At 37.9% G+C, this 24,507-nt stretch overlaps 1 non-coding gene across 1 annotated transcript; it reads left to right on the top strand.

Annotated features, from left to right (window-relative positions):
- The first annotated feature begins 1,121 nt into the window (after positions 1-1,121).
- Positions 1,122-1,228, top strand: LOC123822292. Its single transcript, XR_006786263.1, has one exon. It is a non-coding gene; the product is annotated as a U6 spliceosomal RNA (small nuclear RNA).
- The last annotated feature ends 23,279 nt before the right edge of the window (positions 1,229-24,507 follow it).

The following is a 24,507-nucleotide window of genomic DNA, read 5'->3' as shown; positions in this document are numbered from 1 at the left end:
CAGCACCTGCCTCTGAGTTTTGGCTTTTGTAGCGGCTGGCAACCAGCCCTTGTGTTGGTTACAGAAGTAGGTTTCAACGCCTAAATTTGTAGAAGGGCATTCTATGAGGTTTGCACAACAAAGAATTCACTTAATGACAGATTCTGAGAATGTATCCCAGGTTTAGCCGCACATGACTGCAGGGCTATCTTCCATACATAGCTCCTGAGATCTCCTTTGAGGGGTTCTCTAAACCAGCCATCTGATAGTGGAAAACAGTATGAAAAATGACAACTGGGAAGAATATATGGCCACACATAAGAGTACATACATTGTTTCCACTCACATTCTACAGCCATGTCAAACAACCAATGAGGCTGAGAAATGTTTTGTTGTGTGCCAGAAAGGAAAAGAAATGTATCTGCAGCAAGGTCTACACACTAACAGAGGAATAAAGGTAAATTTTACAGGGGCATTAATTCCTCTATTTACTTTTCCAAGTCATCATCCAATTTCCAGAAGGACAACACATTGTAAAGAGCATTCCTGGGTGAAGTAACAGCTGTGTAAATACAAGGAAACATGGAATTACCCAGGGCATTAATGGAAGAGTAGGTTGTACGGCATGACTGGAGTGCAGGATGCAGGGCAAGTAGGGCATGAATCTGGAAGACCAAGGACCAGATCATTTAGTTCATTGGCACAAAACTTACTGAATGTGTTTTATTATGTAACTTTGATAGTTGAAATTAGGAAAAACATAAAGAACAAGCTTCGCCCTTGAAGAGGCTCCAGTTCACTGGGGATCACAAAAAAAAAGAAACTTGTTTAAGAAATAAAACAGACTACAGACAGACTTAAGAGAAGACTGATTAGGGCTTTGTGTCTGATTGGATGGGAGGAAAGATCACAGTGATAGACTGACGGTAAAAAGAAGAAATATAAAATGGACTCCCAGACTTCTCATTTGGAGACTGGGTACCTAAGAGAGAGAATATAGGAATAGATACATGCTGGAGGGTAGGTACAATTAATTAGTGAAATTAATTTTAAAGTTTTTGAGCTTCAGGAAGTTATGGGACATTCACATTAAGTCTAGCAAGTCTTAAAATTCACACATAGAGTGTGATTAAAATTTCGTTCTGCTTGCTTCGAGAGCACATACACCAAAACTGAAATGACACGTAGCAGATTAGCATGGGCTCTGTGCAAAGATAACATGCAAATTCATGAACTGTTCCATATTTAAAAAAAATAATTTGTTCAGTCTCAGCTGGCTGGAATTCTTTCTGTCTCTTTGCTCTACATGCAGAATCTTTTACTTCAACTTTTTCCCAGTTGGTCAATAAACACTTTTTTATTGTATAAAAAAATGCAACTATCCCTTAAAACCTCATGTAGCTCTCACTGTTAAAATATTTTAAAAGAGAAAAAGAAAAAAACGGGACTTCCTTGCTATTCTGTCCATTGTAGATTTCTGTGTAATGACAAGAATGAAACTACTTTTGTGATTGTGTGCCATGAGTAATTTCCTAAACAACAAAACCAGTAGATTGTTTTCACTCAGCCTACCAGGTGTTGTGCTTGGGGAACATGACGTCGCTGGGCCATCTCCTTTCTATTAACACCACCCCCCATTTTGAGGGTGAGGGCAATGCCCTCCTTGGTATTCTTACCAACTAATCCTCCTCTTTCCTTGAATGACTCCTCTTCCTCCTCCCACTTTCATAATCGGTCCCCTTTTCTTCTTCCAGGGAGCAACCTCCGCTACATCGAGGTCCTTAACAATCAGCTTCATCAAGGCTCTCACTCAAATGCCCCCTAGAACAGGGAGGTGGCCCAAGTGAATGGGAAATATTTGTCCATGCATATTCTAAGTGAAGAGTTGGATCTAAGGCCAAAAGGAGAGGCTACTCTTCAGTTCCCTTCACTATCTGCCATATGAAAATGCTAAGCAATAGCCCCACACCACTTGATTTATTAAGAAAAGCCCATTTTTTATATATGCTATGAATTAAATGGTAGCCCATTTATATGTCAAAATCTGTTTCAAAAGGAAAAGAACAATCCATTTTTCCAATTTTTAGTATTTAGTCTCTGACATAAACAAATGATTCTTCTATTAACATCTACTGTCCTGACCTCTGTCCTTAGGTATATTATCAGAGCTCTAGCTCTAAACTGGACACCTTCGCTTCATTAACACACAGACATTTCATATTAAACAGATGTGTGGAATGTAGCAGGTCCAAATTCTGTTCTCTTTCTGAAATACGCTTTAGGACATATTCTAAATCTTTTATATCTATCATCTTTATTTGGGTGTCAATGACAAGGTCTAAAGATAACAGTTAAGCAAAAATTCAAAGCTTTGAATAACTTACATGCAATAGGTCACTTGAATGTGTTGGGCAATCTATGCATAACAAAAATAATAAGAACAAAAGCAGGTGGTATGTACTATTTCTGCTACTGTGTTAGAAAATGTATTAAGAATTTTATGTGAATTAACTTAAAGAATCCTCAAAACAACTGTAGGATAAAAGTGCTTTCATTATTCCCATTTTATAAAGGAGGAAACAGAGATCCCCAGGGTAATCTTGGTAATAAATGGGCAGATTCTGGATCCAAATCCAGACCTGACTGACCCAGGAGCCTTGCAAACACTGTGCTCAGCTGTCAGCCCCGCCTCTATGAAACTTGTAGTGGTTGGAGCTGAGGTTCAGAATGTTTTGAACAATTCTGATGAAACACCTATCATAAATAATCAATTGTTTCCAGAATGGTGCTGTGAAATCCTGGCCTTTGCCCAAGGCAGACTGGTTGCTCTCTGTCTGTGTGGCACCAGCAATCATGGTGTTTCCAGCATCACACCCTCCTTCTTCAAGTTATGAAACCTCTCCTTTTCTCCCAAAGGGATCCTATCCTGCCTCCCATTCTGGAGCTGGTGGTTGCGTGGACCATCCAAAGACCACATCTATCTCATCCTTCTGTAGGATGAGGATACGTGTCAGTTTGCTAGGGCTGTCATGACACGGTCCCAAAGACTGGCTGGCTTAAACAATAGAAATTTATTTTCTCATAGTTCTGAATGTTAAAAGTTCAAGATGAAAGTGTTGGTGATGTTGGTTCCTTCTGAGGCCTCACTCCTTGACCTGCAGGAGGCCACGGCCTCCTTGTGTCTTCACATGATCTCCTCTAGTACATGTCTGTGTCTGGACTTCCTCTTCTTATAAGGACATCAATCATATTGGATTACTGCCTCTTTGATGACCTCATTTTAACTTAATTACCACCTTAAAGAACCTATCTCAAGATATATAGTCACATTCTGAGGTACTAAGGGTTAAAATTTTAATGAATAAAATTGGAGAAATATAACTCGGAGAAAATAAAGCTGGCCAATTTTTGATTAATGTTGTATATATTTATCCCTTGTCCCTAAATAGAGATACTGGTCCCATTTGGGGATATTTTTCAAACAAGGTTAAATGATGTCTTCTTGAAGATTGATAAAAAAATTGGAAAAACAAAGGTCATACCCTATTCTCTGAGATTGCTAGCTCCAAAGTTAACAAAGACTTGATTACCAATAAACTACAAAGGTTCTCTTCACAGCCACGTGGAGAAGAGCTATCAAGGGTCAACATGAGGAAACAGGCATGAGAAGTGGAGAGAAGGAGAGAGGTTTCTGATGATACCCGTTGACCCCAGATTCCCAGCACACCTAAAAACCAAGGGAATCCCTGTCGTTTTTACTGAAGGCCATACATTTTTGTTTTATTAAACTAGTTTGAATTAGAATTGTCACTTCCAATTGAAAGAGGCCCAACAAATGTACCTAGGAAAAATAGGTACCTTTGGCAGAATAGGTTAGGTAGGCTGACTAATGTTATCTTGGTGTGACTATAAATCAATCATAGGCTACCAAACTTTGTTAATAATCAATACCCTTATTGAACAATTCTATATGTGCTGCTTATAGTGTGTTTGCAAATCAGGTACTCATTACCTGCAGAACATTTCCCTATATGGAACTTCCTAAGGAGGGAGGGGCAATGGTGAATCCATACTGATAACTTGAGAACTTAAATTCTTCAAACAACTTTTTTACATACTCAGTTTATTATATAAGACCATAAAAAGAATAAATTGATCAACCTCTCTCATAATATGAATGTAAAATAAGGCAAGCTGTCATTTTTCAACTACAGAATTTGGGAAAACTTGCAATGATTCTAGGACTGATCCTGAAGTATATTCTAGCCATTTTTCTTATTAGTCTATGGTGGATTGGCATTTCCTGGGCAACTTATGATTGGGTGAAGCCATTACTCTAGTCCATGGGTTTGTGAATATAAGTGATATTTTTCCCTTCTAGAACAGAATAGCTAGTTACTGATATAAAAACTTCCAGAAAGAGGATGACACAGAGTAGACTGTTTATCCAGCACACCAAATATAATGCAGTTTGTGCAAGATAAAAACCCAAGTTGTTGTAGCTCACTGAGAATGACATAGCCAATTCTGGCCAAAATAAAATGTAAAAAGTATAACGAACTAGTCTGACAATGTGAATTAAACCTGCACACTTTGTACACTGTTAATGGCAGGTAAATTGGGGAAACCTTTTTGAGTATACTTTTGCAGGATGTCCTAAGATATCATTTAATTATTCATTTTTCTCCTGGTAATATATCCTAATATAAAAAAGGAAAATAAAAAGTAAGTGATAACAACAGTTCTGCTTTCTAGGAAGTTCAGAGCCAAATTTGTTTTAATAAAAGTCCAGTGTGTTGTAAGTTACGAGTATCCATCCTGAGTTCAGGCCATGCATTAGTGAAGGTTCCCCAGAGAAAAAGAATCAATAAGATAATAAGATACATATTTTTTTCAATAAATAGAAATTTATTATGAGATTTATCATAGGAATTGGCTCATTTGATTAGGGAGGCCAAGAAGATCCATAGTCTACCATCTGCAAGCATGGAGAACCAGGAAAGATGGTGGTGTAATTCAGTTCAAATTTAAAGGCCTGAAAACTTTGGGGGTAAATGGCATAATTCCAGTTATGAGTCAAAAAGCTTGAGAACCTGGAGAGCTTATGTCAGAGGGCTGGAGAAGATGAATGTCTCAGCTCAAGCAGAGAGAGCAAATTTGCCCTACCTCCGCCTCTTTGTTCTATTCAGGTGTTCGCTGATTGGAAGATTTCTACCCAATTAATTAATTGTTATTAATTATTATTAATGAGTGTGATTTTCTTTCCTCAGACTAGTGATTCAAAAGTTCATCTCTTCTGGAGACACCATCAGAGACCAACTCAGAAATAATATTTTACCAGGTCTCAGGGCACTAATCAAGTTGGCACATAAAATCTTTCCCTTGTGAGTTAATTTTTTCAAAGAAATTAAAGTCCATACTTATTCTTCTACAATTACTGCTGAGTTCTGGCAGAAGCATCTCCCTCAGACACTAGGATGAGTTTTGAGCTTCTGAGCAGCCATGGCCTGCAACTTTATTACTGGAATGCATGTGGTTGCTCATTCTCAGTGGTAAGTCCAGAGAGTTAACAGAGGATCACACAAGAAAACCAAGGCACACACTTTTAAACAGTTTGACCTGCTTCTTAAACTGGTCCCTTTTCTTCTTTACCTTATGGGGACTCTCACCATTTACAAGCTTTCACTGACTAATTTCTTTTCTATTTCTTGATGCCGTAATTCCAGTCAATATCTCTACCTCTCTCTCACCAGGAGGCCTGTCCCTGTATTTTTCAAACATGGTCCTGAGATCGCTGGGGTAAGTATATGAAAGCAATGAGTTCTTTATGTTCAAAGTTGTCTATAGTTCACCTTCACCACCCTAGAATTGACAATCCTACCAAAACAATAACAAACTCTGCTCTGAATGTAATCTTCTGCCTGGCTTACCTTTAATATGTTTCAGTTTTGTCTGTCTTCACTTAAAGTCTCAATTTTCTCATTTTTTTGAGCATGTTGCCTCAGGACATAGGACTCTTCGTGCTGACTATCCGCCAGAAATAGCTTTGTTGCTTCTAAACCCATTCAGCAATTCTTTGAAGAGTTTAGGCTGCATTTTCCCTCTCAAGTTTGTTTGAATTTTCTGTAACCTTATGATGTTGCTTCCCCATCTTCCAGGGGTGGCTCACCACTTGCTCCTTCTGTAAGTATGATTGGAGTGCAAGGTAAGTAAATGGAATCCAAGGCTATTCCTGGCTGGAGCCTGGGAATGAGATAAATTACATTAGCCATGCAGGCAAGTCCCCAATCTGCTTAAAACTCCCAGTTTTCCCTAGTCCTTGATCAAATCAAGATGAGACCCTCAATCACATATCAAAGGAAGGGAAATTTTTAAAATTTAACAAAATTTTGAGCTTTGGGGCATTTCATTAGATTAGCAGATGATACGCAGCATTAGGGGAAATATATTAGGTAAAAATGAAATAGGCAATTATGGGAGTTTTATGTTCTGTTGTGTTTAGAATTTGATTCTGTCAGAGGCACTCTTTGTAGCACCTAGAGCCTACAGAGTTCAAGAATCTCCGTGATTTGCTACAGTGGTTTAAATTAAAATTCTTTCCAAGTGGTAAATATAGTAAATTGTCTCAATTTATTGAAATCAGGAGGTAGGTTTTTTATATTTAGACACATGTTTTTAAATGTTTCAAATATTTCATGATAAAAGTGGAAGGTATCTTTTAAAATTCTAAACAGGGTCGCAGTCAAACACCACGATGTTAGGTTTTAAGGAGCTAATGGTACCCTTTTCCCTCCACAACTCAGAAACAATTGAGAAATAGACACAGAAACTGGATGAAGATTAGAATGTCATATTTATCATTTGTGAAACAGTTTGAAGATGTGGCTTTAGATCTCGAGTCAAGTGCCTTGTTCGTTCATCCAGGCACTGGCGTGTTCGGCGCCGGCAGAGGAGGAGCCCAGCCGCAGGACAGGGGGTGAACCTGGGCACGCTCTCCCTGCAGGTAGGCAGGTCTGAAAATACGGCACGAGTTTCTAATGTGAGTGGGAAGGGGCACGCAATGGCTTTCTTGGGTACTTGAAATATTCTATTTCTTGATCCATAAAGATTGTTTGTTTAAGTATCAATATGTAAATGTGTAAATATCTATCAAGCTGTACACTTAAGATTTATATATTTCTCCACATGTATTAACCTGGTAAGGCTGCCATAACAAAATAGCACAAACTAGGTGGCTTAAACAACTGAAGTTTATTTTTTTGCAGTTATGGCGGCTGGAAGTCCAAAATATAAGGTGCCAACAAGTTCTCCTGAGGCCTATTTCCTTGGCTTACAAATGACTGTCTCTCTCTATATCTGCACGTGTCCTTTTCTCTCTGCACATGTGCATCCCTGGTGTCTAACTTCTTATACGGACACCAGTCATACTGGAATAAGGTCCCATCTTTATAACCTTGTTTCACTGTAATTGCCTTCTTAAAGGCCTCATCTCCAAACACAGTCACCTTGAGGGTCAACGTATAAATTTGGGGGATACACATTTCAGCCCATAGCCACATATATATGGCATACTTCAATAACAGAGTTTAAAAAGAGAGAGAAAGAAGAAGCAAATGACCATAAATGGGGGCACTTTAATGTAAAGAGATTAAATTCATGATATAAATTTAAGATATCCTTTCCAAGAAAAAACCTCGATAGGGAAAACAGTTGAAAAGAACTGGAAGTCTATGGGAAAGAAGCAGACGAAGGGGGACTAAGCAGGGTTGATGGGAGGAGGGATCTGGAAGAGACCAAACTCCTTTGTCCTGGGACCAGCTGGCGTACCGGATGTGGTCCACAAGCTGTCCACTTCCAGTGATAGAGATGGAGGGAGGTACAAGAAAGAGGGAGTGGGGATAGGTACTCAAGGGCACGTGGGAGGCAATGGGAAGATAATGGTGGGAAAGAGGCGAGAGAGAAGAAGAGCAGTCAATGGGAGAGGGCAAGAGGTGGGGCGGAGAGAAGAGAGGGAAGATGGAGAGAGGGAGAAAAGAGAGGGGGAGACAGGAAGACGGAGGAGAATAAATAAATATGACCTCACAAGAGGCAAATATTTGGCTTAATGTTTAAGTAAATAAACTCTGGAGGCCAACTGCCTCGGTTTATGTCCCAACTCAGTCACTTAAGAGCTATGTGAACATGGGGAAATCACTAAATTGCTCCATGCCTCAGAGCCATAACCTGTCAAATAAAATAAAGAGTACTACCTACCACGTAGGGTAATTTATAGAAGCAAATGAGCTAATACACGTACAGCGTGGCGTATGTTTCAGCAAGTGCTGTATTATTATCACTTGAGTTAAAGACTTCATCTGGAATCTGAAGTATAAATCAGAAATGAGGACCTACCTGCCTCGGAAGATCCAGCGAATATGCACAGCTTGGGAAATAGCCCATTCCCTTTTTCACTCCCATGCCTGCTCCTCCTGCTGGGCCCGGGGTTTGTATAATTACTGCCAGCTCCAAACACAGCAAACCTAGACAGATTGCTCTGTTTACCTGGTGCTGAGGTGGCTGGGATGTACGCTGCAGTTCTCAGGTGATTTTATTTAAGGCTGATATCTCCCAGCATAGACCTGATTTCTCATCTAGGAAATGCTGGTATCCTGCCTTCCTATGATGAGACTAAGTGAGAAGTCTGCAGTCCTCCAATGTAATTTTTCTACATAGGTTATCTCACTTGCTTTTCATACTGAAAGAGACAACACAAAAATCCACCGAGGACCATTTTATTCCCCTCCACCTCACTGTGCTGCGGGTTGATAGATCACACGAACCCCTGAGGAAGCTCCTTCCTGAAATGTGAGAGTGCGGGTGTCGTGCTTATTTTCTACACAGGCACTCCTTTCCTTGCCAGTGCGCATCTCCAGGGGCCATAAGACCATGCAGTCTCTGGGAGCTGGAAAACCACAGGTAATGTTTACCCTGTGTGTTTATGAAAAGGTGTTAACAACTAATTGGCATTATTACCATGAGTCTGAGGAACATTTGGAGGAACATTTTCCTGGCATAGATTTTTAATAGCTTTTAAAAAGAAAATGGTCCTATAGGAGATGCCAAATTTGTGGCTTCATCCAGTGCAATTCAGATGGCAGACAGGATGTGGTTCAGCAGTTATGGGGGTTGCAGTGAGTCAGCTATGGAGACAAATGTTTCCATGGTGACCTTCCCCATTCATTCAGTGCAAGGCCTCTGTATACCCATGAGGATTAATGACATGGCATTAACACTGATAATCATAATGAAGAGAGCTGTCTGAGAGTGGCGCAACTCTACCCTGACATTTGTGAGGAAATAGGATGGAGGAATTTAGCCGACATATAGAGGAAGAAAATATTGAACTACGGGGAAAGAAAATTCTTTTTTTTTTCTTTTATAGCACAGTTTTCCTGCCAGAATAGACCCTGCTGCTGACAGACTTCTATAGTCTCCCCTCTGGGAATTCTCAGTATTACAACAAAATGGAGAGGGAAATAAATAACCCAAAGAAGCGATTCAAAAAGTCAAAAGAACCAGGATGAAAGAACATGGGAGAGGCACAGATTTAAACTCTACTCAGTTATCATGGTTTATTTGTTTGTTTGTTTGTTTACATGGTTTGAAATGTTCCTTAGGTAGTCCTTTTAAGAAAAGCCTTTTCACTGAGAGACTTGCCTTTTTCTATAGCTTCACGGCACCTCTTTTGTCCCTTTCAGGGAACAAAATTCTTTTCACATTGTGCTAATAGCAACACTTGGTTTCGGTGTACAGAGACGTGGGGCATTGCACAGACTGATAAAGTGAAACATTAGGAGCCTACCCTCTAACTCAGATGCTGGCCTGGGTAAAATTATAGCCACAAAGAGATATTGTGCTTTCCCAGAGCAGGATGCAGATCTTCACAGGTTCCCAGAGGACTGAGCTGTGTGATTGAGTTAGTTGTGTGCATGCTTATCTTTATTACATTTCAAGATTCCATAGAGCAGAAACTTCATCTTGTTCCTTTTTAGCATTGCCAACTCCACCCCCAACACACACACACACACACAATTATACCCAGGCACACATACAAACAAGTGCACGTAACCACACACACATCAATCTAGACTCCTTCCGCCTTTACTCACCACATACCACATTACTACATTATCTATTAAATGAGTAGATTTGATCAGTATTAAAACCTCAGATGAGGCAATGGAGCATTTTGTATATGAAGTTTTAGAAACCCATAGAGGCGAACAATAATGGTTTATAAAACTATGCAACACTGTCTTGCTTTCTTAAATGTTTAGACAAGTGGTTTTGACACAAATACAATGAAGCCCAAGAGGCAGTAAATGAAAAACATGTGTGAAAAAAATCAAAAGCTCTCACGGCAGCTGGACTCGTTAGACTGATTAAATGATGTCTGCAGAATGCTGATGGTTGGACCTACTGTGGCATTTGTTAATCCATCAAATATTTTTTGAACACCTACTTTAACAGCCATTTGCTCTGTGCCAAGCACTAAGTACTTATGCAAATTAACGTGTTTAATCTTCCATAACAGATCAACGTTCTTATTAAAATGCCTATTTTTCAGGTAAGTAAACTAAAGTACAAATAATTTAATCTACACAGATAGTAAGGATGGAGCCATAAATTGAACCAAGCAGCCTAGCTCCAGACTGCAAGCTCCTAAACACTTTGTAATAGTGTCGATCCTGTGCTAGGAACAGGGAATAAAGTGATAGTCAGGAGGTACAAACATTTTCTTTGTTTTCATAAAGCTTTGAGTTTTGAAGAGGTGACATGCTGTAATTAAAACCAATTACAAACACAAGTGGCCAAGTGCTGTGAGAGCCAAGGGATAACTCTCTAGGGACAGGGCAATGTAAGTCATCCTAATTTAAGGATTGGGAAGCTCATTATAATGAGGAAAAGATAGACATAATAAAAGAGGCGAGTGCCATTTTCCTCTGACCTTGTTTCCTGCTGGTCTTTTGTGATGAGGTATAAAGGGCTCAGCCAGAGGTGTTGCCATCTTCAGGAATGAACCTTTCCAAGTGGTTCATGAGGTCAGACAATAAACTTTGAGAGACACACCTCTGGTAGGTGAGTCACAGGACAGAAAGATAGCGTCTCGTTTGGCAAGGAATGTCACAACAGGTGGAACCTGTTAGGAGAGACTGTTGGGAACTCCAGGAGCATAGATGCAGATATTCTAGGGAATGACACCATCAATAAAGGATACCAATATGTTTTTAAAGATTGGTTTTTTTTAGAGAGAGGGGAAGTAGGGGAGAAAAGAGGGAGAGAAACATAGGTGCAAGAGAAAAACATCCATTGGTTGCCCCTCACATGCACTCCACCTGGGGACCAGACCACAATCCAGGCATGTGCCCTGACTAGGGATCTAATCGGTGACTTTTCGCTTTGTGGGACAACACCCAACCAATGGAGCCATGCTGGCCAGAGCAGATATTGATATGTTTTGCTAGGGTTAAAGAGATCATTAAAGATATAGGAAACTAGGGAACCAAGCATGTGTTAAAGAAAGTCCCTCTAAAAGTCAATCTAAATCTTGATAATTCATTACACATTTTCACTCATCACCATCAGAGTTAATACACAATGAGCGCTTCTATTTACCAAGCTCTATGATAAGACTAAGGAAAGAGTGTCATCGTTGTTATCCTGATCAAAATTATGACATCCATGTTTAAAGGCACATTATGCATGCCCTGAATTGTACCTCTATATTTTGTTGCAATTACTTTATAACATATCTATTAGTCTCTGGCATCAAAGCTAAGATTGCTAAGTATTGGGGAAAGGGATTCTAACATCTTTTATAAAACATGGCAATACTTAAATAAGAATATTTTTTATTATCTAAGTATATTGCTTAACTAAGATATTCCTTTTTTAAAATGTAGGTTCAGCATAAGTTAATTTCACTGAAATAATGTACTTACTTTTAAAAAATCTATTCCTGAATGAATTTCAAGGAGAGCCCTCAAAACCTAATTAGTTCACTAATATTGTGGCCCAGAAAATGACTTCCTTATTTTAACAATAGGAAGTATTTGTATGACCTGTAGGACCTTGGGTGGTCCTTTGGGAATTACAAAAGTGAGAATTTCCTTTTATGTTTGTAAACCTCTAACTATAAATTGCCAGTGGTCTTGGTGTTTCTGGATGGTTCATGAAGGATTTGATGTACTGTCTCTTGTCCTCATGGATCCTGTCACTGCTTTTACTTCCCTGTCCTTTTCATGGTTCCTACTTGGTTCTGGAATCTCTTTTTGGTTGCTTTTTCTCCTTTGTACAAAATGTTGTCTTGTCTTTTCAGCATTTCAAAAGGCCTCCCCAGTGACTTGAATTTTTAGAAAGCTACAGGGTCGTAGCTCAATGGTAAGCTTAGAATGACAGTGAAATCCCTAAACAGGGACTACTCACTCTGAATAGAGAGACCTAAAAATAAAAGCTTTCTGCAGCGGGGACTGTATGCCCAGACAACTATCACTGAAATGCAAGAGGAGTCAAAAACATAAATAAAAAATAACCTTGCTAAAAAGGACTAAGTTGTTAATTTGGTGCCAAGGTAGAAACCTGGAAAAGGCCAACTTCATAGTAGGTGGTTTATCACCTCCAGATAGCTTGATGAGGTGGAAGTTTTATTTATCTAAGAAATGTCATCCCCAAGAATGTAATGATACAGCAAAGACACTCTAAGTCAGCCCTACTTCTCAAAAACACATTCCCCAGGCAGCTCTCTTTGTTTTTCTTCCTTCTGCACAAGGAGCCCTGGTTATTTATTGGTGGTCTTTTTCTCCATACTTTTTTCAAATGGCAATTCTTTTGAATAATTTGTCCTAAGTCTGGGTTTCCCCCTTACTCACTTCATTCTCTCATGGAATACAATTTCACACCATTCCAGTTTTAGGCTCCTTTTACCCCACTGTCCTCAATGTATTTTGACCTCCAGCTGTTCAACTCCTCCCTTTTAATCCTGTCTTGCATAGGTTCACTTCCTTTTAGGGACTACACCCAGGTTCTGGTAACATTTGAGAAGAAAGAAGCATACAAAAGTGTGTGGTTCCTGCTACTAAAAATCTATGTTCACTTCTTCAGCTGGACCGTCCATGCTGCTCGGCAGTCTTGTGCTTCTTTCAGCTCAACAATGAGCCACGGATATGACTTCAAATCTTCACCCAGTTTTGCAGTTCTCTTCATTCTGTTAGTCGTGTTTTCTCTTAGCATATGCTCTTTAGGAAGAAAAGTGAGGCTCTCTATAGCACACAAGACTACAAATCATTTCTATCTACATGGAATGTAATGTATGTAGGAGCTTAAAAAAATTGTACTTTTTCTTTCACTTTCTGTATGCTTCTAGCTGGGCTAATCATTAAATTCGCCGAGACGGGCTAACAGGAAAGGGGTGTGGGGGAAGGTAGAAGACAGTGTAGAGAGATAAGAGGTGATGGAAGGAGACTTGACTTGGGGCGCTGAACACACAGTACAACATACAGATGATATATTATAGAATTATATACCTGAAAACTATGTAATTTTATTAACAAATGCATCCCAATAAGTTCAATTAAAAATAAACAAGGTCTTTCCAGTGATCCATCAAAACATTAAGCTTTGCACAAAAACCCTAAAATCATTAAATAGGAGATGGGACAGAAACAAGGCTACTGGGAAGACAGAGGAACTTTCTTTCATTAAAATAGCATATATTGATTTGAAAAAAACAACAAAACAAGCAAACCTAAGCAATGTAACAATTAAAAATAACATAAGTTTTGAAGGAGGAGGAGAAAAAAACAGTATCTCAAGCTGAAGAAGTTAAATTGAGATGAAAATGTTATCCTGGCTTGTGTGGCTCAGTGGTTTGAGCGCAGGACTACAAAGCAAAGGGTCTCTGGTTTGATTCCTAGTCAGGGGACATGCCTGGGTTGCAGGCCAGGTTCCCCGGTCCAGGGAGCACAAGAGGCAACCACACATTGATGTTTCTCTCCTCTTTCTCCCTCCCTTCCCCTCTGTCTAAACATAATAAAATCATAAAAGAAAAGAAAATGTAAAGGTTGTATTATGATAAAACCGTTGAGATGGAGAAAGCACTCTATCAGAAATTTTTAAATATTAATTAGATCCCTATATACATTTCCCCCCATTTTTCTTGGGAAATCTGGATTGGCATACGACCTACATCTGTAAGCACAGAATGCTTATAGATATCTGACCAAGCAGAAGAAGTCAGTGTGAGAGAGTTCCAGAGAGGGAATGTTTGGAAAGCGACTATCTGGACACATAAAATGCAAATGCAAACATGCTTGATCATTTCAGAAACTGGTAGAGGAATGGATTTAAAATTCTAAAAAATTTAAGTCCAAGGCAGAAAAAAAATAGTCTTTTAAAAGTCATGTTTTAATGATGAATAATTTTGAGCAATTAAAGTTTAGACTAATTGCTATGGTGATTTTGGAAAAGAATGAAGCTAATGAGTTTCTGAATGTCAACTGCAATTTTTTAGTACTTTTAATTTGCAATCTCTTTATTTAATGGAGAAAGCATTGAAGACTCACTCTGAATGTATTCAAACTGCATTTTTGCTTCTACAGCTGTACTTTAGCATAGGGATTATATTTTACTATAATATCCACTCATTTTTGTAAGTAAAATCTCAGAAAGTCTCCTTTAGGAGTGCCAAATTATATACTCTGTCAGATTCCAAAAATAACTTTGCTTCACATTATACAGGATAAGAATCTGGCCTGATATACTAATCCTATGATTGAGAGGAAAATAGTTGACAGATTGCTTGACCTAGCAAATCATTCAGATAACTCTGCTAGGAGCAATGGCCCTGCCATTTCTTTGTAATATAAATTTTTGATTCATATCAATTTTCACTGAAGGAAACTTTGAGGAAAATGCCTAAGGATTTTTTAGTTTGTTATATTTTAAATGTATTTGAAGTAAATAGGAGCTATCCCCTCTCTCCCACTTTTTGCAGAGGCAAATGGGAAAAATAATAGAATTATAATTTGTCTTTTCCTTCCTGCCTCAGATGTTAATTACAATAAATGTAAAAAGACAGCACATATACCTATGCACTTAAATCTGCTTCTGCCTAGACATTTACCTGAAGATCAATAGTCAGAAACCCTTGGAAACTATGCGCATACATAAATAATTGGTGCTTTTCCTCACATTTCAGAAGTTTGCTTTTCATTTGCTAGTATTGATGTCTGCAGAGAAAGGTGCGAAATGACACTACAAAGTCTAACGTACCAATCACAGCAGCCCAATCATCCACAGGAAAGGAGTAATGAGCTGATTTTTCTCATGTTTCTGCCTGCATTTTCCCCTCTTGATTTTTCATCACCAAGGTAATATTTGATATCAGAAAAAAATGCACCGAAACAAAAACATGAAAAGCCAAAAACCACATCAAACCTGGGGTCACTTTCTGTGTCTGCATTTCAGATTCACACTGCCAATTATTTCAGGCCCAGGAATCTCAGAGACACAAAGATTACCTACTTGTACAAATGCATTATTTTCCCCTTAGTTGTCAGTGTGACAGACAACACAAAAACAAACACAGAAAATTTGTATTTGCAATGTTTTTATATTCAGTTTTAATGGTTTACTAGTCCAACATTCACTAAACTGAACAATGGTAGAATAACACCTGCCTTGTGGTTTCTCTGACGATCTCCCTCCCCCTCCCCTTCACCCTCCCCCACCCTCTCTCTACCTTGCAATTAAAATGCTCTAATGAGAAATACCACTAGTTTCAAGACTTTGAGTTGACAGACATTGGACTGATTTAAGAGCTCTGACCTTTTCCAGACTAACTCAGGGGCACTGATCTTTGAAATCAACCTTATTCAAGATAAACATATATATACAATGAGGGGTTCCATGCAATTATTTGATCACTAGAAGGTATTAAAACATTCAAGTAATATTGTAGGTCAAGTAATATTGTATTGAAGAACTTTAAAGGTTTCACAGACAATGCTCTTTTTTGGACACAAGTAATATGGTCCATGTCACCTACAGATCTATGATGAAAAATTAAATCTAATTGTCTGTGTTTGTACAATAGACATTGATGTATATTTTACCTGCATCAGTATTTGAAGTAAATAAACAAGCATTTTTTAAATTGATTCATTGATTTTAGAGAGAGGGGAAGGGGAGGGAAAGAGAGAAAGACATAAATTTGTTGTTCTACCTATTTATGCATTCATTTGTTGATACTTGTATGTGCCCTGCCAGGGGATCAAACCCACAAACTCAGCATATCAAGACAATGCTCTAACAAACTGAACTACCGAGCAGCACTACAAATAAACAAGTTTTAAGAGACAAATTTCAGCCCTCTCAAGCAGTGGTCATTCATCGGAGCAACAGTGCACTTAAGTGACACCTCTGAGACTTTGTAGACTCCTTCAACTTAGTAGCTCAGTGTGCCATGTGCATTCAAAATATATTTCTGAAGCATTTAAATAATTTTAAAAATATACTGTGGTATGTAAATAATAATTTAGTACAATTTTAGAAATGGAAGAACTTTAAAGGTTTCACAGACAATGCTCTTTTTTGGACACAAGGGAAACAAAGCTTTAAGAGAAGAAAGGGTCTGCCCCAGGCCAAACCTTGAGTTAGTAAACAAGTCAGAACTAGAAAACAAAATCTTCCAGTGTGGCATGTATTCATCAGAACTAACTCCTGTGGAGGTCAGAATGTATTCATTGTCTTTTACAAATCTTATTTTTCCCAGCAATTTATATTAATAAAAGCAGTCTTGAATGGGTTATTTCCTCGACAACTCTTTAAAATACAAGCTTTTATTTTCAAACTTCAGGGGTTTTTTTTTAATTAAAAAATACTTTCTGTTCAAACCTGAAGGGCTTTATACATTATGAAAGAGTAACTTAAAATTTGGAAATTGACTTTAGAAATGTTTGTCAGTTTACATATCCCCTGAAAATCCATTTGACATTCAAGATGTTTATTCATCAAGAATTTAAGGGTACTTCATTATGCAAAGCCTACAGTTTACAGACATGATTGACATTCTTTTCTGTTTTTTCCTTCCTTTTTTAAGTCCAGTTGGAATTTGTTAACAAATAGAAGACTAAAGATTTAGAGAAGAAAAGAACCTTTCAAAAATAAAGAAGTTAATGAGTATTCATATTTCTTTGGGGACTTTAATAGACTGTTTAAAGGAGGAGTCACAAATTTGTATTTCCAGAAATTGACTCTCATCCATTGTGTAACTGTGGTGAGTTTTTTTTTTATTTGAACATTTTTGTAAATACTGTTAATTTAATTTTGGAAAAGAGTATTTTGATGATTATGTAGGATCATGTATCTAATGTTTATCAGACAGTAAGCAAATATTAATAGAAGTTGTTTGAGACCATCGCCTGAGTCTTTTTTATTGTACAAAGTACAAAGTCTGATCATTTAAAACACATTTATATATGAAAATGCCTCACCACTTACTGTGAGTCACTAGTGAAAGTATAGAGGATACAGATTTATGAGATCAAACCATTGGAGATCAACAAAGCCATCAAATAGTCCCCAATGAACGAAATTATTAATTTACCTTCCTATATATCCCAATGTAAATGGTATTCCTTTGATATAGATTTAGAAGTCAATTACACAGACATATACACGCACACACCGGCCTGGTGTTATAAGCAATTGTTCTAAACCAAGAAATTGCCGGTCCTGCCCTTATCCAGAGTGTGCCCAGCCGTTGTTGCTCAGTGACAGAAGCTGCTCTCCATGGGACACGGTTTTGTATGTAGACCTCTAGTCTAACAGTTATAATGATGTTTTTATCATAATCACTAAGCATTTAATTGCACTGAGCAATTTAGAAACAAAGTCTTGGTCGAGACAGATTGTAATCTAAAACAGATGACTCTGATGTGGACAACATAGAGGGAATGAAAACAACAAAAAAAAATAAGCAGTGAATAATTCCAAAGATAAAACTATTTTCACTATATTTCCATTCAGGGTAAATGCATTTTGGTCAACTCATGTTTAATTGTTAAATACTTTAAAGAGCCATTGGGTGCTATTATTTCCTTACTGCCCTTTCATTTTTCCAGAAATCATACTTTCCCAGCACTGTGTCACTGGATAAGAGGCAAGGGGAGTGGGGAACACCATGAAAATTAAGTCCAAAGAGTCATTTCTGTACAACATTTAAGTCATTGTTAAAATGTATTTATTTTAAAGAAGAAGGGAAGGGAGGGAGAGAAACATAGATCAGTTGCCTCTCATACGCATCCCAAAGGGACCTAGACATGTGCTCTGACCAGGAATGGAACCTGCAACCTTTCCCTTTATGGGACAATGGACAACAAACTGCACCATGCCAGTCAGGGCTAAGCCAATTGTTTTAAGAGCATATAACATACATACAGCTAATTACTATAGTACCTCCCCCCTTCATACAGTAAGTGGTGACTATAATTGACAATCATCGTTTTTTCATTCCTAAAGAGCTGATTTAAAATATGGGAATAAAAATCTTTAAAAAAAAGAAATAGGGCAAAGAAACATGTATTCAAGAAAATAATTATAGTAAACATCTTTGGTTATTAAATCTTCCTAATGTGATACCAAATTCCTGATGTAATTGTAAAATCTTTTGCCTTATATCAATGAATCTTTATTCCAAGAAGAAAAGGGCAATTTGGGCATTTTCAGGTTTTTGTATGTTCCAGTAATAACTGGTTATCAAAAAGAGAAGAAAGTAAACAGAAATGCCATTATTTTGCTTGAATTTTTTAAATATAGGGTAGCATATTTTGGTGTCTAAAGCCTGTGGTGTTCTAATTGAATAAAATGTATCAATATAAAAACTGGTAAATATTTTAAAGACTGTCACTCTGTGATGGTAAAAAGTTCAGTACTTTGTGCTTACTAATGAGGAAACAAAGTAATTATAGTTATAAAAAAAAGTTTGCCCTGACCTGAAATAAAGATTATACCAGTTTTAAGTTGCTAAGTTTTGCTCAAATTACCTTCAGTTCTGCTTCAGTGCAACATATGTGTTTCTAAAAATCTCTACACTGCAAAACAACACAAAACCATAGGGACTGGGGTATGACACTCAAAACATTTCTCAGGGAACATTTTTAAAACTCAAGAAATAATAATAATGGTAGTAGAGTTTTATACTTGTTAAACACTACAACAAACTTGGCAATTTAGCTTGAAAACCACCTGAGGCTTGTGGCAGAGTTGCAACTTGTGAGCTCTGGAGAAGTGGAAGGAAGGTTTTCTGAGTCAACGGGAGGTTGTAACACCAGTGGCGGGTGCATGTAGGCTGTGATTGTCCATGGGATATGCAGGTGTAGGTGTTGTGTCATGCATTTTGCATTCCTGTGAGGCTCAACTCAGCTGTGTGCAGTCTCCTGCATTCACCTAATATTTCCAACAGATAAAAATACAATAATGCTCCACATGACAAAATTTGGGTCGATGATGGACCACATGTTCAATGATGGTCCCAAAAGATTGTAATGGAGTTAAAAAATTCCTGTCACCCAGTGACGTCAGTAGCTGTCACAAGGTCATAGTACAAAGCATTACTCACATATTTGTGGTGATGCTGGTGTAAACAAACCTACTGCACTTCCAGTCATATAAAACTGTAGCACAATTATGTACAGCACATAATACTTGATAATGGTAATAAATGACTATGTTTCTGGTTTATGTTTATCATGCAATCCTTTTATCATTAGAGTGTACTCAGTCTACTTTTCCCCTTTTGAAAAGTTTGTTGCAAAGCAATATGCCGTGCTTACGGTGACTCTTTTGCGTCATTTCTCTGGTGCTTAATTTAATCTTGTGTCATTTTGTACAGTGACATGCTGTACAGGCTTGTAGTCTAGGAACAATAGGTTATACTGGATAGCCCTGGTATGTAGTAGGCTCTACCAACTAGATTTGTGTAAGTACTCTATGATGTTTTCTCAAGGAAATGGCCTAATGACATATTTCTCAGAACATACTCCCATCATTAAGTAGGATAGGACTGTAACACATAGGCAAATGCAAAATTGTTGTTTTATGCTAAACTTGTTTTTAATTATATCGTTGCATTGGAACAAATCCACATCTTTAAAACCAATCATTATAGCAGAACTGACTATATAATTTTTATTGAATTTAAAATTTTATTGATATGTACCAAAATATAACAAGAAAAAAATTAGTCTGGGCCTCAGTTATCTGGTACATCCCAATCTCCAACAGCAACTAAATGCAATTAAATGAGTCTGTCAAGTAGACACGGAAACCAAGTGACAGCTGAACTATTTGTTATGCCAGTGGTTCTCAAATGTTAATGATTCACAATCAGAATCAACTTCAGAGTCTGTTAAAACTCAGGTTTGCCCCAATCCCAGAGTTTCTGCCTCAACATTTGCATTTCTAAATATTCCCAGGAGATGCTGATGTTGTGACTCCAGGAACCACACCTCGGGAACCATTTGGTTAGACTAATACCTCCTGCTGAAAGCAGTTGACAACACTGTCTCAGAACTCCTATGAAGGAGAACATCTCTTTTCCTCAGTTACCACTGAGAATGTGACTTCCTCATCACAAAGATCCCAATGACCCTTCTCCACCTTTCTTTGCTCCAATGTTAGCAGCCAATCAAACAACAAAGAGAATAAAAAACAAGTTTAATGTTTAGGTTCATGTAGTATGTTGGGCATCTGTATTATTTCCTATGAAGTTGTCATTCTCCAGTCTATAGAAACCATGCATTTTTGGTGCAATTCACCTCCCCTTGATGAGCCTTGATTAGAATGATTCCATTAGGTTAAACTCACTCTCCCTGGGCATCCATGATGGTTCATTCAGGGAGAAATTTCAGTGGTTTGAGAAGTAATATTTTCTTTCTTTTCCACAAACCTGAATGGAGAAACAGGTCCCTCCAGAAGGTACTGGCAGTCATCTTATAACCAACCCTAAGGCAAGCCAGGCTGAGGATGAAGGTAAAATTGCAGGAGATCAGAGCCAAGAGGATCTCAGGAAAATGGAGCAGAACTCCTCATTGAACAGAACCTGAAGTCAACACTAGCATTGTAACCTTCAACTAAATGAGTGGATTAATCACTTTTAATTTTTAAAACAGTTTGAGTAAGGTTCTTTACTACTTCAACCAAAAATAATACCATGAAATGAGTCAACAAAAAACCTCCTGTCTAAATAGGTAAAGACAAAGGCAAGAAAGGCCCAGAGCCAATAAATACATCAAGCAGCAAGAATACTGAAGGTAGGCAAAGACTCTATAGGAATCTACTAATAAATATATTTTTTTTACTGTTTTTATCGACTTTAGAGAGCAGGGAAGGGGAGGTGGGGAGAGGAGAGAAACATCCATGTATGAGGATAGATTACCTCTCATAAATGCCCCTACTGGGAGTGGACCCCCAACTTAAGCATGTGCCCTGACTGGGAATCAAACCCAAACCAGCCAGGGCAGAAACATTCTACTTAAAGTGAACCTTGGCTATTTATCGATACGAGGACCAAGATCTTGTTAGTAAGGGTTTTTGAAGTAAAGTATCAGCTATTCCAGGTAGTAGAGTTTCTATAAATCCCCCAAAGTATCAAAGGATACAAAGCATCTAGAAAAATGAAATATATAAGCTTCTTTCATGGCCACTCTAGTTAGACTTAACTTATCTATACAGAAAATGAATGTAGTCTTCATTCTGAGTGCAGTCATTCTTAGTTCTTTTGACTAACTCCATAAAGTCTCAACTAAAAGAATCTTTCTAACCTATTGTCACATACAGATATCTAGCCTGACTATACCCTACCTATAGACACAAAAAGCGAGCAAAACCAATTAGCCAGTCTTCTTCCCATTCAACTTACAAAATTTCGCCTTAGCCAAACTTACTGCTGCCTAGATATGGTCTGTGTTTGCCAACACAAAAGAAAAGAAGAGTCACGAAAAGTAAAAGACTCATAAATTCAAGAAAAAATCATTAAATTTGTCAGTTTGCCTATATAAGAGAAATTATTTCACTTTCATAGAGACTAAGGGCAAATTAAGCCCAGTAAACCAAATGGCAAGGAGAAAGAGCATCGTTTTAGGAGTGACATAGATCTGAGTTTGAAATCCCACCTGCTGTTTAACATTGACAAGCTACTCAACTTTATCGAGTACCAGATTTCTTACCTGTAAAATGGGGATAGCATGTGATTTACAGAGGGATTTTTTTCTGGTGTGACAAATAAGGTAGCACATGGAAAGAACCTCACAGTGCCTGATAGACATTAGGTACTTAATATACGATGATTTCCTACCTTAACCCCAGATACTTCCACAGCCTCTTAGAACAAAATATAAAATAGCTGAATTTTATTGGGTTGTTTAGTCTCTTCATGAAGGAGAGTAGTTTGGGTTCTATTGACCTGCAGGACTCAGTGGCATTGCTGTATTGGAGGGATTGTCATTTTGAGAGTACTCCAAACAGGACTGGGCAAGGGGCCCTCCGCTGGGGTGTCTACTGGCAAAGGAAACCATAATACTCTCCAGGGAAACAGGGCAACACTCAAGAATATACAAGAAGGACAACAATCAGTCCCATGGAAACCAGAATACTATACAAAGTGTTTCCTATTAACAAAAAGGCAGAAGCTCACCTGACAAGCAGCTTTTACGTTTGGCAGTGAGACATGAAACCTAAGGATTAAGTGTGTCCATGGAAAGTAAGTCATCAACCAATGAAGCTACTGGAAAAGTATGTGGCATTTTGAGACTCATTTATGAACTCCGCCTACAGAGCTGGTGAAATCGTAGTCCAATTTACTCCAGTAACAATCTCAAATGGCCAAGTTGAAGAAGAAAAAGGAACTGTAACAGCTTTTGCATATACCAGTCCTGCTGTCTTTTATGTAACAAAAGCTCGCACTATTGCAAATTCCATCCATTAAAAATAATATGCATTTATTGTTGTTTATTTATTAATACAAGGTATGTGTTAGAGGATATGTGGCTAGAACTTTTTCTTTTTTAAAGGTTTTATTTATTTTTAGAGAGAGGGAAAGGGAGGGAGAAGATTAGGGAGAGGAGCATTGATGTGAAAGAGATACATCAATCGGTCGCCTGGCGTGCAAGACAGGCATGTGCCCTGACCAGAAACTGAGCTGGCGACCTTTCACTTTGTGGGGTGATCCTCAACCCACTGAGCCATGTTGGTCATGGCTAGAATTTTGTCTTGTTTTTCTGGTCGTTTTAACCTGATTTTGGCACCTACAATGTACCATTTAAAAGCTTTGTTAGAATAATAGGTTTACCTAAGAAAATTGTAGAATATATGCTGAAAAGCAAAATGTGTCATGTAATAGTTTTATGATTTTCCTGCCTACCACCATCACCTCATTATTCAAACTGTATCCCTGGGTTATTCAGAATACATAGTGTTAAAGGAAAAATTGATTTAATGGGATATTAATTCATATAGCATTAAAAAATTTCTATCATATTTATAATGAATTTTTACAACTGTTTTCCTAAAAGAATAAAAAGAGTTTAAAGAATTTATCATTTAAAAAAAACCCTGGTTGGTGTGGCTCAGTGGATTGAGTGTTGACTTGTGAACCAAAGGGTCACCGGTTTGATTCCCGGGCACAGCACATGCCTGGGTTGAGGGCCTGGTCCCCAGTTGGGGCATGCAAGAGGCAACAGATTGATGTATCTCTCGCACATCAATGTTCCTCTCCCTCACTTTCTCCCTCACTTTCCCTCTCTCTAAAAATAAGTAAGCAAATATCAGTCGGGTGTTTAGCATACAGCTATGATATTTCAATGAACATGGTTGGACTCCCACTACCATTACCAGTTAGATGACCTTAGACTGATAGATAACTGAATGATTCCATAATATAAGCCATCAGAATTAGAGAGAACTCGGTAAGTACCACATAGATCATTGTGAAAAACAAATTAAATAATAAATGTAAAAATAATTTATAGAAGTAAAAAGTACTGAGGCAGTTCTGGAATATTTAAGTATTCTAGATGCAAGGAGCTGACCTTGAGAAGTAATTTACTGTCTGAGCCCAAATTCAGTGTCAGTACTTTGCAAAAACCAGTAATAACATCTACCTGTCTTGTCTGCAAAATGTCAATGATATATTCTAAAAGAGCTTCTTGAACTGTAAAATATTATAAAATATTTAATGAATAGGTGTTCTTGCCCCAATTACACTAGCATGAATTCTTAAACCCATGAGAGAGACACTTCAGTTATCCATTTTGGATTTTAAATTTAGGGGGGTTTAGGATTCTGACTGTTTTGTTCCATGGTGCATCTTGAATTTCTAGAACAGGAGAAAAGAGGAGGTGCTCAATAAATACTAATATAATACAGAGGAAAGTATATGAATGTTTATATGCTAATAGTGACAGGTTGGAAAAAGAGATAATGGTTTGTGTG

Source organism: Phyllostomus hastatus, unplaced genomic scaffold, assembly GCF_019186645.2.
Source record: "Phyllostomus hastatus isolate PE091 unplaced genomic scaffold, TTU_PhHast_1.1 phas_contig_40, whole genome shotgun sequence".
Classification (NCBI taxonomy): Eukaryota; Metazoa; Chordata; class Mammalia; order Chiroptera; family Phyllostomidae; genus Phyllostomus; species Phyllostomus hastatus.
The sequence above is the reverse complement of the archived record's forward strand: the minus strand, read 5'-3'. Positions and strand labels throughout refer to the sequence as shown.